The 12,424-nt window shown below is 43.2% G+C and overlaps 1 long non-coding RNA gene across 1 annotated transcript in view; it reads right to left on the minus strand.

Annotated features, from left to right (window-relative positions):
• The window catches only part of LOC120603788 (uncharacterized), a 28,009-nt gene extending 22,659 nt beyond the window's left edge, over positions 1 to 5,350 (minus strand). The window contains exon 1 of the long non-coding RNA XR_005653125.1: positions 5,143 to 5,350. This is a non-coding gene — a long non-coding RNA (uncharacterized LOC120603788). The remainder of the gene's footprint in view (positions 1 to 5,142) is intronic.
• Between the last annotated feature and the right edge of the window lie 7,074 nt (positions 5,351 to 12,424).

Genomic DNA, 12,424 nt, shown 5'->3' on the forward strand with positions numbered 1-12,424 from the left:
TTGGCAGAGTAGCATACAGAGACCTGAGTTGGAATCTTCAGTGGATACTTCTAGCTTTGTAACTGTGGGCTAGTCCCTTTCTCTCTTCAAGCTTTGACTTCCTTATCTGTAAGATGGGGATCATAACTCTCATCTGCCATGGGTGTTGTGAGGATTAAATCGACAGAGGGTGTAAAGCATCTGGTACACAGCAGGAGCTCAATGAAAGGGAGCTGACTGTGGCAGGCACTGCCAGTTACCCCACCGCACCCCAATTCACTTTCTTCTTCATGAGTAACAGAAACTCCAAGTTTAGTTGGACACTTAGGCACCTAAAATAAAGACTACATTTCCCAGCCTCCCTTGACACTAGGGGTGACCATGTGAGTATGGTCTGACCAATGGGGTTGCAAGGGCCAGCCAGTTGGCTTCTTCCACTGAGTCACACACAGAGATTCTGGGACCACTGCCACTCTCCCCACTACCCTCACACAGAACAGCGGAGCTCTCTCTGGCTCTCCAACCTTTTCCTCACACACCCCCGACCCCACATTTAGCTCTATTTTCCTGGACTGGGGAAGGCTTTCATGTTGTGGGCGACTTTGTTTGTGCTAAGAAAATAGAAAAGTCTCCTTGACCTTCACCCTCCTTAGAACATATGACATATTAACACCTCTAACCTGAGTTTTTCAATCTCGGCACTAGTGCCGTTTGGGGCCAGATAATTCTCTGTCGTGGGGGCCATCCTGTATACTGCAGGATGTTCAACAGCATCCCTGGCCTCTACACATTAGATTCTGGGAGCACCCTCCTTTCACCATCACCCCTCAGTTATAACACCCAAAAATGTCTCTAGACATTGCCACTTGTCCTCTGGGGGGCAAAATCACCCCTGGCTGGGAACCACTGTTAATCCATACTGCAAAACACTGAGGTTGGTAATATCATTTTACAGATGAGATAATCGGGCTTTATGGAAGTAGGAGGACTTGCCCAGATGGTAAAGGGCAAAATCAGGAATTAGAATTAATCTCTCAAACCAGTTACTCCCAAATTCTCCATCTGATAAAATCCATTGGGGCCCTCGTTAACAGAGGCCCCAGCCTCATCCTAGACCACTGTGTTTGAACCTTTAAGACAGGAGCTAGCAGTTCTGTATTTCTCACAGGATGACTTTCTAGACCCCAGCAATTCTCAACATTTCACAGCCCACATTCTCTGTCTATTTATATCTTTTCTCCTTATACGTAATAATTCATACATCTTCCAAATGGGATTAGTTGGATTTGCAAATCAAGTTAATAAAAAAAATTGTTACTCATTGAGTGCCTAGGAAAAGAATAAGAGTATCCTCAAACTGAGAATTAAGTCAACAGTATTTGTCTACGAATTGTATTCTAACTCCTGCTATATGTTGGGCTCTGTATTTGGGCTATTTTTAAGGCCTCATAGCAAATACTGGAATGTAAGAATCATTCCCATTTTAAAGAATAAACTGAGGCACAAAAAGATTAAATGATTTGCCCAAACCACATGGAAAGCGAGAGTGTTATTACATAACTAAACACATTACTGACAAGTGGATATTTTGGAGTTACTGTGGTTCACTTAGACTATCTAAGGTATGTGTGTACAGATAGATACACATGTATGTGTGTGTGTATTCATTTGGACACAGAAACATTGGGGTTGGGGAAAGGACTAGCCTTTCCCTTAAACACATAGGCATCCATTGCACACCTTCCCCTCCCTCTCCCTGCCAACAGTTGAGGTTCTGTAAGCAAGAAAGAAAGGGCAGGGCAGCTATTAGATAGGCAACCACCAGCGTCTGTTACATTCCTCTCTCATTTTATAGATGGGAGAGGTCTCACAGCAAGTTAATTGGCAGGAATGGACCTTGAGCACACCGTCTGGGCCTGGAGACTTTCCGTACTGTCTATTACACCTGGAGACCGTGTGTCTGCTGGAGGCTGTTTCTTGGGAAAGAGCAATCAGCCACTGGCCACAAACAGGAAGCCTCCACTCACCCCTCACCAACCCAGCCCCTGGGGAGTGTACAGAGAACCTACCTGCTTGAGGAATAAAAGGTGCTACTCTGGTCACTAGGGGACTTACTGGCCAAGCAAACCCTGTAAGTCATTCTTCAAGACTCCAGGGAAAGACTCCTAGACAGGGGCCCATCCAGAAAGAAATAAAACCTTGGCCCAGGCCCAGGCTTTCCGAGAAACCAGTTGGCCTGCTATGGGGGAGGGAGGGGAATCACCTTGAATTGAGGCCTCTCCAGATGAAACTGTTTTCTTATTCAATCATTCATTCAACTATTTATACTTAATACTTTTATTTCTTCGTTCAACAAATATTTATTGGGAAGGACAAGAGAACTCTCACTTTTAACTACATGCTTTCGAATTGTTAACTCTGATGTGACAAAGAGCATGAGCTGCTTCTGTTAAGCTTTGTTTTAAATTAATTTTTTAATAATGACTGATATATAAGCACATTCTTCTTGTAATCACCATGGTGTGAGGTAACTTATACCCTGAGGCATGAGTGATATCTTTCTAAATTTTTTCTTTTTGGTGCCTTTCCTGTATGGACCTATAAAAAAGTTATATAATTATTTTGGGTTCATTTGCATACGTGCTATCATGAATTCATTTGTAATTTTTAAGAGCAATTAAAATTGAATTTATTAAGGTACTATTATGTGCCAGGCATGGCTAGGTGCTAGAGATACAGCAGTAAACAAGGTACTACTGCTCCTTGAGTTTAATGGGAGATACAAGCAAACAAAGAGATCTTTATGATACAATCTAATAATTGCAATGAAAAGAGAGGACAGGGAGCTGTGTGAGAGCCCCAAAAGGGTACCCACCCCAGTTCGGTGTGTGTATGGGGTCAGGGACTATTAGTCAGGTGTATTTAGTTTATAAGTGACAGAATACTCACCAAACTAGCCAAATAAATAAAGAGGAGCAGGGGGATTATTGGTTCATGAGACAGCATGATGTAAAACTGCCTTCAGGCATGACTGAATCCAGGGGCTCAAATAACGTCAAAAAATATCTCTCTGTGTCTTTTCTCTTTCATCTCTCTCTTTTTCCATCCTTCAGCTCTGCTTTCCTCTGTTTTAGATTTACTTTCAGACAGGCTCTTTGCACATGTTGGCAAAGATGGCCAACAGCAATTCCAAGTTCGCTTTGTTTGTGTAACTGTCACCCTGGTAGAAAGGGAAATCCTCTCTCCCAACAAGTCCAATGAAAGTCCCAGGGATGAGTCTCATTGGCCTCTTTGGAATGACATGTCTATCTAGAAACCAACCACGATGGCCAGGAGGATGGAATACACCTATTGGCCAGGCTCACCCATGGATAGGAGTGGTTCCCCAAAGGAAAATCGAGATGCTGTTTTCTTATCCAGAGGAAATTAATGTTGCACAGGCAAGATAAAAGATCCCCGTTGCAGAAAGCTTCCTGGAGAAAGTGAACTCTAAGGCAAAAACTCAAGGATAAACTGAACTGTGCCAGGTGACAGGGAGAAAAGGAGCAGAAAAGGTGTTCCTGGCAGAGGAAACAGCATGTACTCGGGCCTGGAAAGCATTGCTTGTTCCAGAAAATGCAAGCGATTTACTTTGGCCAATGGGTACTGTAAGGAAGGAGAGGAAGTGATGAGGTCAGAGAGAAAGGCCAATGCCTTTAGGGAATCATGCTTTTATTCAGCCCCACCCCCCCTCCTCCCCCTGCTTCCCCACCCCTATCCCACTCCCTGGGGACTGTGACTCAGTCATGGGGTTTTCACACCCTCCTGCTTTAAGCTTGGCACAGTTTCTCTATCTCAGCAAATGTGTCATTCATCAGCAGATCATGTCACACCACCGATCCACACTGTGGGTTCCCAAATGTCAGCTGATCATCACAGATTCGACCACAAATCTCCCAGTGTTTCATAAAGCAAAGGAATTCCAACATAAAAATCGAGCAAGCATTAATTCATGTGATACAGCCAGATGCACAGCACACAGATGTCCCGGCAAGTTTTGCTCGATTGGAAAGGGGGGAATCACATTATAAGTAGATCTATAGCCACCTCTTACCGAATGCATCCTGTCTCTAGGAGCTGAGTCTCCTTTCATCCTCAGAAGAATCATATGAGAGAAATGCTTTTGCTATCCCCATTTCACAGATGAGAACTGAAGCCCAGAACTCAAGAGATTTGCCCCAAATATTACATGCATGATCTCTTTTTAATACTCACAACAGTGCATCCCATTTCAGATATGGGGAAATTAAGGCCAGAGAATTGAAACAACTTGCCAGAGTCATACAGAAAAGTAAGGTTGGGAGGAGGATCATAAACTGCTGGTGGGAATGGAAAATTGTGCAGCCACTTTGGAAAACAGTCTGGCTGTTCCTCAAAAGGTTAAATACAGTGTCACCATGTCACCTAGCAATTCCATTTCCAGGTGTATACCCCAAAATGGAAAACACATGTCCACACGAAAATGTGTACACTGGGTTTATAGCAGCATTATTAATTACAACCAAATACAGAGACAACCCAAACGATAAAGAACTGATGAATGGATAAATAAAATGTGGTCCAACCATACAATGGAATCTTACTCAGCAATAAACAAGAATGAAGTAGTGATACACGCTGCAGCATGGAGGAACCCTGAAAACGTGCTCAGTGAAAAGAGGACCCAAAGGAGCACATATTATATGATCATATTTCTATAAAGTGAAGTGTCCAGAATAGGCAGTCTTCAGAGACAGAAAGTAGATTAGTGTTGCCCAGGACTGTGAGTAGCGGGGATTGGGGTGGGGGAGAATAAGTAATGTTAATACTGTGTATGAGGCTTCTTTAAAGGGTGATGAAAATGTGCTAAAATTAATTGTAGAGATGGCCACATGACTCTGAATATATGAAAAACCATTGAATTGAACACTTTAAATGGCTGAATTATATCATAGGTGAATTATATCTCAACAGAGCTGTTAAAGAAAAAAGTGTTTCTTAAAAAAGTAAGGAGATGGGCTGTGGCCATGATCTAAACCACAATCAATGCTTGAACATCTGCTCCTAGTATGTTCTTAACTAGCCTGAGCCAAAGGTCAAAAAAAAAAAGTGGGTGGGGAGGAGGGAAACAATATATTAGCTTACTCATTGGAAAAGTCTGAAGGCATTTCAGGTGTGGTTGGATCCAGGAGCTCAGTTGTGCTTGGTCTCTCAGCTCAGAATTGCTTGTATTGCCTTCCTTCTCAAGCAGGTGACAAAGATGGACTTGGCAGCTCTTACCGTCCTGGCCACTTTAAGGAGTACTTTCTTCTGCATGGTTTTATTAAAGGTTTAAGGGAGGGTTCTCAGTGACCTGACTGAATCACCTTTGAATTAATCATCATGGCCAGGACAATTTATGGCTCTGATGGGCCAGAACTGGGTAACTCTAAGGCCAGGAAGTATGGTAAGCTCCGCCCAAACCAAATGATCTAAAGTGGGGGCAGGTGGACCCCAAAGGAAATTTGGGTCTCTGGGCAGATTCGAGTCACAGATGCACAATGCACATAGTTTTGGGGGACCATGGACCCACACCCAGGTCTGACTCTTGCTTCCTCCATGTGCCAGCTCCGAGACCTTGGCAAGGTACTTAACCTTTCTATGCCTCAATATCTTCACCTGTAAAATGAAAATAATAGTATGTCATTCACAGGGTTACACTAAGGTTTAAATGAGATTCCTCTAGTAAAGCATATAGAGTGGCGCCTAGCACACAATAAACATTCATTATATTATCACATGTGTGCTATAGAGCCATCGCCAGTTACCCATGTCACTTTGGGGACAGAAGGAAAACAGGTAATAAAAATATCAATCGCTGGTCAAAAGGAATTTTGGAGGCAACTGTGAGGAAAGGGGTAGAGACAGCCCTGGGGTTGCTTGAATAGGGTGACTATTTGGTCAGCTAGCTACACCCCAGATTAATCTTCACAATGGATGATCCACACCTACATAGCTAAGAGTTCAATGCTTTTTTTTCCTTCCTTTCAATAATGAAAACAGTTTTGAGAAATCTCTCTTTAAAGGGAAAGATCCTGCCCAACTGATTTTTGAAGCATGTGAAATGAGACTGACCTGGGTTAATTCCTGGTTCTGGGCTCGGCCTTGGGTAAATCACCTCCCTTCTCAAAGCCCCAGTTTCCTCCTCCATGCTGTGGGCGTAGTTGATAGAAATAAAGGAGAAACACGTAAGTGGCTTCACACAGTGCCTAAAATATATGTCTAATAAATTTACCTTTGTTGTTTTTCACTATTTATTTATTTATTTGACTAGCTCATACTTCCAAAAAGTACAAAAGGACGAAAGATTAGTCTCTTTCCCTCCCTGTTTCTTTCCTCACTCACTTTCCCTCCCCAGATATAATTCTGATTAAAGGTTGCAAAATAGTTTCAAATTTACAGAACTGTTTCAAGAATAATTCAGAGAATTTCAGTATACCCTCTACGCAGATTCACAATGTTTTAATATTTTGCCATGTTCATTTTATCATTCTCTCTTTCTTCATGTGAATATATTTATTCATTATTATTAATATTTATTTTTCTGGCTCATTTGAAAGTAGATTGCATGCATCATGCCCCATTTGCCCCTGAATAGTTCAGCACATATTTCCTAAGAACAGAATATTATTTTGTGTAACTACATCACAGTTATCAAATACAGGAAATTTACCTGGATACAATATCTTAATCTACCACCCTTGTTCTAAGTTTGTCAACTGTTGCAATACTGTCCTTTATAACATTTTTTCCCTCTAGCACAGGATGCAGTTCAAGGTCATGTTTTTCATTTAGTTATTATGTCTCTTTAGTTTTCTTTAATCTGGAATGATTCCTCAGCTTTTGTCTTTTATGACATCAATATTTGAATAAAACACGGGTCAGTTATTTCACAGCATATTCTTCATTTGGGATTTGTCTGTTTAACATTGCTGTGTAACAAGTTACCCCAGAAAGGGCATAGTGGAGAAGACATATCTGCTTATATCTGGGGTCTTCGCTATGAAATTCAAAGACTGGGGCTGGAGTTATCCAAAGGCTCATTCATACATATATTTGGCAGTTGATGCTGGCTGCTGGCTGGAATTAGCTGGGGCTGTTGGTAAAAATGCTCACACTGAGGCCTCTTTATATATCCTTACAATATGGTAGCTGGGATGGAAGGGCAAGCATCCAAGTGGAGAGAGAGAGAGAGAATAGAGGAAGCCATATTACCTTTTACAACCTAGCCTTGGAGGTCATGCACTGGCACTCCCACTGCATTCTATTCCTTGAGAAAGTTACAATGTTCTGCCCAGTGTCAACAGCAAAGAACTCCACCTTTAGGCGAGGCACGTCGAGGTCACTTCAGAAGAAAAGCATTTGCAATGGGATACATATTGGTGTGACCATTTTAGGAAAGAAAATACCATCTGCCCCATTTGATTATGCATCCCTGGCTGAAATACGACTTAAGCAATGTTGCATATTTCTCAGGGTGTGATATTTGGAGAGAAAAGATATCCACCTGACCTGCCTTGGTGATGTTGATTTTGATCTGGTGAAGGTATAGTTCTCTTTGAAAGTAGTAAGCAATCTGTTGGGGAGACATATGAAGACCAATGTAATATTTTGTTCCTCATAAATTTCTTTGAGCCCTTAGAGTTAGTATTTATTGATGATTTTTGCCAGAACCAATCTATGATGGTTTAAAAATATTATATATTTTTTATTCACTTAAATATATACGTTTCTGCACCTTAGATTTGTTTAGTTTGTTTTCTTAATAAAAATTTATCTTGAAAAAAAATGTATCTTGGAGTGCATTCTACTTTGGTGCAATATTTTCCAAGGGTAGCAATTATTTTCATGGTGGTAGATCAATATTATTTTAATGATGGTCACTCCTGTTCTGTCTCCCTTGTAGGTTTTTCCTCATCTCTCTGACCTTGGCTGTGTTGGATGTGTCCCGCACCTCATTTTGTTCAGACATCTTCTCCCCTCCCGTCTCCTGGTTTGAAATACCATCTAAACGCTGACATCCATGGATGTATGTCTCCAGCCCAGACCTCTGGCCTGAGCATCGAGATCAGATATCCATTTGCTTCTTCCACGTCTCCACTGGATATCTAACTGCTGACTCCAAAGGAACATGCCAAAAATTCAGCTCCTGACCTCACCCAACCTGCCCCATTGCAGTCCTTGCCGTCTGAGTTAATGTCTCTTTCATCCTCCCATTTGCTCAAGCCCAAAATCTGAGTACCATCCCGGATTCCTCTCTGTCTCTCACCCCCCGCCCCCATCCAATCCGTCATCAATCTTTTTGGTATCACCTTCAAAATTCATACAGAATAGACACTTTACTGACACCATCTCTCATCTCTCACCTGGATTATTACAGCAGCCTCCTCAGTGGTCTCCTTGCTTCCATCTTTTTTCTCAATAACTTGTTCTCAAAACCAGCAGCCAAAGTTAAGACAATCAAAGTTAAGAATCAGATCACATCCCTTCCCTGCCTGAATCCCTCCAATGGCTCCCGTCTTACTAGGAGTGAGAGCCATGCTCACCCTGGCCACAGGCCCTGCAGCTCCCGTTCCCTACAACTTCCCGACCTCAGTTCCCCACTCTCCTCTGGCTGGAATGCTCTTTCCTCACGTCCTCGCATGGCCCACTTCCTCTGCTTCAAGTCTTTGCTTAAATGTCACCTGTCCAGAGAGGCATTCCCTGAACATTATTAAAAAGTGCAGACTCCAGACATGTGTTATACACATATCCCTATCTCTGCTGAATTTTTGTCCATAGCACTCATCTCCATCTAACATGCTGCATATTTATTTGTTTATTTATTGTCCATCTCTTTTCTCTAATAAGTCAGCTTTGGGAGAGCAGAGACCATGTCTGTTTTCTATACAGAAGCATCTCTAGTACCTAGTACAGTGCCTGGTAGGTGCTCAATTAATATTTATTGCATGAATGAGTGAGTGAGTGAATGAATGAATGAATGAATGAAGCATTTTTGTACCCACCATGAACCTCACCTAGAGCTACATATATAGTGGGTACGAAAAAGTTTTTGAATTAATGAAATAAAGAATGAGCAATACAAACCCCACTTGTGAGATCAGTGATATGAGGCTGCTGTTCACTGTCACTAACTGACATTTCCCTGTCTAAACTAGTCTCTTTCAGAGTCCAGGAGCTGATAACACAGCAGTCAGGCTGGCTGGCACCAGACTGAACCCAGATGTGGTAATCAGGCTGCATCATAGGGGGAAGGGGAACTCTGTGGGCACCAGACTGGATCCATGTGTGGCAATCAGGTCATACCACAGGGGGAAGGCAAATTTTGTGGGTGCCAAGTCCAGCATTTGGAGGGGAAGCTGACCCCTGTCCCCCAAGCTGAAACAGAAACTGTAGTGTTTGGCAAAGAAGAATGTCCCCATTTGTGTCCCTCGGACCCTCAGTCACTGCTGGCTTCCAATAGACCACAGATAAGTTTGGGAAGAAACTTTCTATTGAAGTACAATATACATACAGAAAAGTGCTCACATAAGTGGTGGCTTGGTAAATTTGCACAAAGTGCCCTTCCAACCTCTACCACCACAAGCTCAAATAAAATGATCATTTATTGAGCACACCTTTGGGCTGGACATTGTTCTTGAGCTTTATGTTCATTGCCTTATTTGATTCTCTCAGGCCATACATGACTAATATACCTTTATCCCTGCCTGACGGATGACTCAGAGAGGTTAAGTAATTTATACAAGGTCACACAGCCTAGGAAGGCATGAAAATAAAGATTTAAACCCTACTACTGTATTGATTTCAAAGTCCAACACAGGGTGGTATCAATACCAAGCATTTATATGCATGTTTCAAATATACCTACAGTGTTTTCCAAAGAAGAGGCAACAACAATAGCATTTATCTTTTGTAGAGCTACTTTGAGTCAGATATTTTGGGCAAAGATTACAAACGATCCCCCTAATATCTGTTCCTGCCTCCTCTCCCTTAGTAAGAGAACACCCGATTTTTACCTGGACACATGGTTTCCCATGGCTCTACCACATACCCCAGGCTTCTTTGCTGCGAGTTAGAGCCACATATGGAGCCACATGACTAAGTTATGGGCAGTGGAAAGCTCTTCTCTAGCACATTCGCCCTCCCCACTTCTGGGTCCTGCCTTCCACAAGGAATGGGCAATGCTCTTCCCTTCATTATTCCCTTCCTGCTGGCAGAAATAACAGACGTGGTGTTGGGAAGCCAATCTGGACCATGTGGACAATAACGCCTCTCTAGGGATGGAGGAGCCAGGATGGCATGTCTCCACAGGGAGGGGTCCGAGGCTCCTTCCGCCTTGTTGCTCTGCTATCTCTAGAGAATGCTGGGGGGTGCATCCTCCCCGAGGAACAACCCTTAACCAACTACTGACAAGAGTTGGTGGATAAATACCCCTACTCCCTTGCCCCTTGGATGGACAATTCCAGGTGTGTTTTTCTGTGTCCTATCCTAGAGTTCCATGGTGGGGCTGAGCCTCAGTTGCTCAGAGTGATAACCTGCTCAGTAACTCACCTTATATTGGCTTCTTTCCCTTCCCTGTCTCACTTCAAACTTCACCCACCCGTGCTTCCTGACAAGCACTCTCGGAAAATGTTTGCCACATCATTATTTTCCCAACCTCTTTTTCAGCTTGCAAGCAGTGCATATACAGACTTACTGGTGCACAGAACAGAAACAGTCCCAATAAGAGAAACCTCCTGGCTGGCCCTGGCATGCCGCCCCGCCTGCTCCCCCATTCTCACACATCAATTTTTCCCTGAACCCATTCATTCCAAGGCTGCAGCCAGCTCCCCTGCCTGCCCCGGGAGACAGCTCCAGCTCCTTCCTTGGCCTCTTTCATCTGCAAGGCCTCTGTGTTCTGTCCTGCCAGTGATAAGACATTCCAGTCATCTTCTTATCCTTGACATTTGAAAGATCAGCACCCGTCCAGGGTTTGCGATGTTGCTTCTTGGGGATAAAAGCTGTGGGAACAGGAAGGTTCCTAAGAGGTCACCATTTATTTATCCATTCACTCATTCCACAAATATTTATTAAGTGCTTGGGCAAGGCGTTCTAAATTGCAGGTAATAGAATCAACCAGAGCTAGCCTAGGCAGAAAGGCGTTTATTAAAGGCATTAGGTAGTACTCCAGATTGCTAAACAATCATGAACAGGTCAGGAGGAACATCAAAGACAGGAGAAATAACCCACCTTCACTGTTAAACTGTTTCAACAGAAATATGCTTGCTGCTGCCACCACTACTGCTCAGGACATCAGAAGCTAAGGACCGTCTGCTAGAACCACACCCTCCACCGTGTGTTTGCCAGAAGACTCCGCCACTTGGCATCCCACAGCTTGTTTTTGCCTCCAGGGTTTACCAGGGCCACCTGGGCCACAGGAGTCACTCCTGCTGTGAGAAAGTCTGGGAAATGTTTCTCTCTCTCTCTCTCTCTCTCTCTCTCTCTCTCTCTCTCTCTCTCTCTCTCTTCTAGCCTTTATAGTACCGGAAGTCACATAGAGGGGATTGGGATGAGGTAAGTAGGTCTCTAATGCGTGGCATAGGCCCACAGCAATGATGAAGTCAGAAAAGTTTCCTGCTTTCCAAGAGCTCACAGTTGAGAGGGCAAAACCAATACTAGTGAAATAATTCCAGAGGTCCCATGTTCTTATGGAGCCCCCATGTGTACGCGCATAATAAATTTGATCATTTTTTCTTATACTCTATTGAAAAAAGAGGAGAGGAGGAGAAGGAGGAGGAGGGGAAATTTCAGAAGGGATAGCCATTACTTAATGGAAGGTTTTGAAAGTCATAAGAACATATAGATCAGGAGGACTTAACTCATTCCAGCAGGGCCTCCTGTAAGAGATGTTATGGTACATGATTTGTGAAGGTGTTAGAGGCTAACCAGGTAAAAGAAGAGCAGGAGGGAACAGCATTTCAGGCAAAGGAACGTGTCACGTGCAAAGGCCCAGTGGCAGGGAAGGTGAAGGTTTAGAAAAATTGAGAGAAGGCCCACTGACCGGAAACAGAGCATAAGGGGAAATGGGAAGGAGATAGAGGGGTGGGGAAGGAACAGACTATGACCTTGTAACTCATGGCGAGTCTCCCAAGGGCAATAGTGAGCCACCAAAGACCTGTAAGCAGGGCAGTGACATAATAACCTAAAGGTCCAGTGCCAGACTTTTTTCTAAGCTCTTAACAGGTATTACCTAGTATATATTTGCAACAATCCTATAAGTTAGGTTCAACAGACTGTGAGCAAGTTTCTCAGACTCTCTGTACCTCAGTTTCCACATCTACACAAGGAGAATCATAATAGAAACTACCACAAAGGGTTAATATGAGAATTCTAATGATTGTTGGGCACG

Source organism: Pteropus medius, unplaced genomic scaffold (assembly GCF_902729225.1).
Source record: "Pteropus medius unplaced genomic scaffold, Ma_sr-lr_union100, whole genome shotgun sequence".
NCBI lineage: Eukaryota > Metazoa > Chordata > Mammalia > Chiroptera > Pteropodidae > Pteropus > Pteropus medius.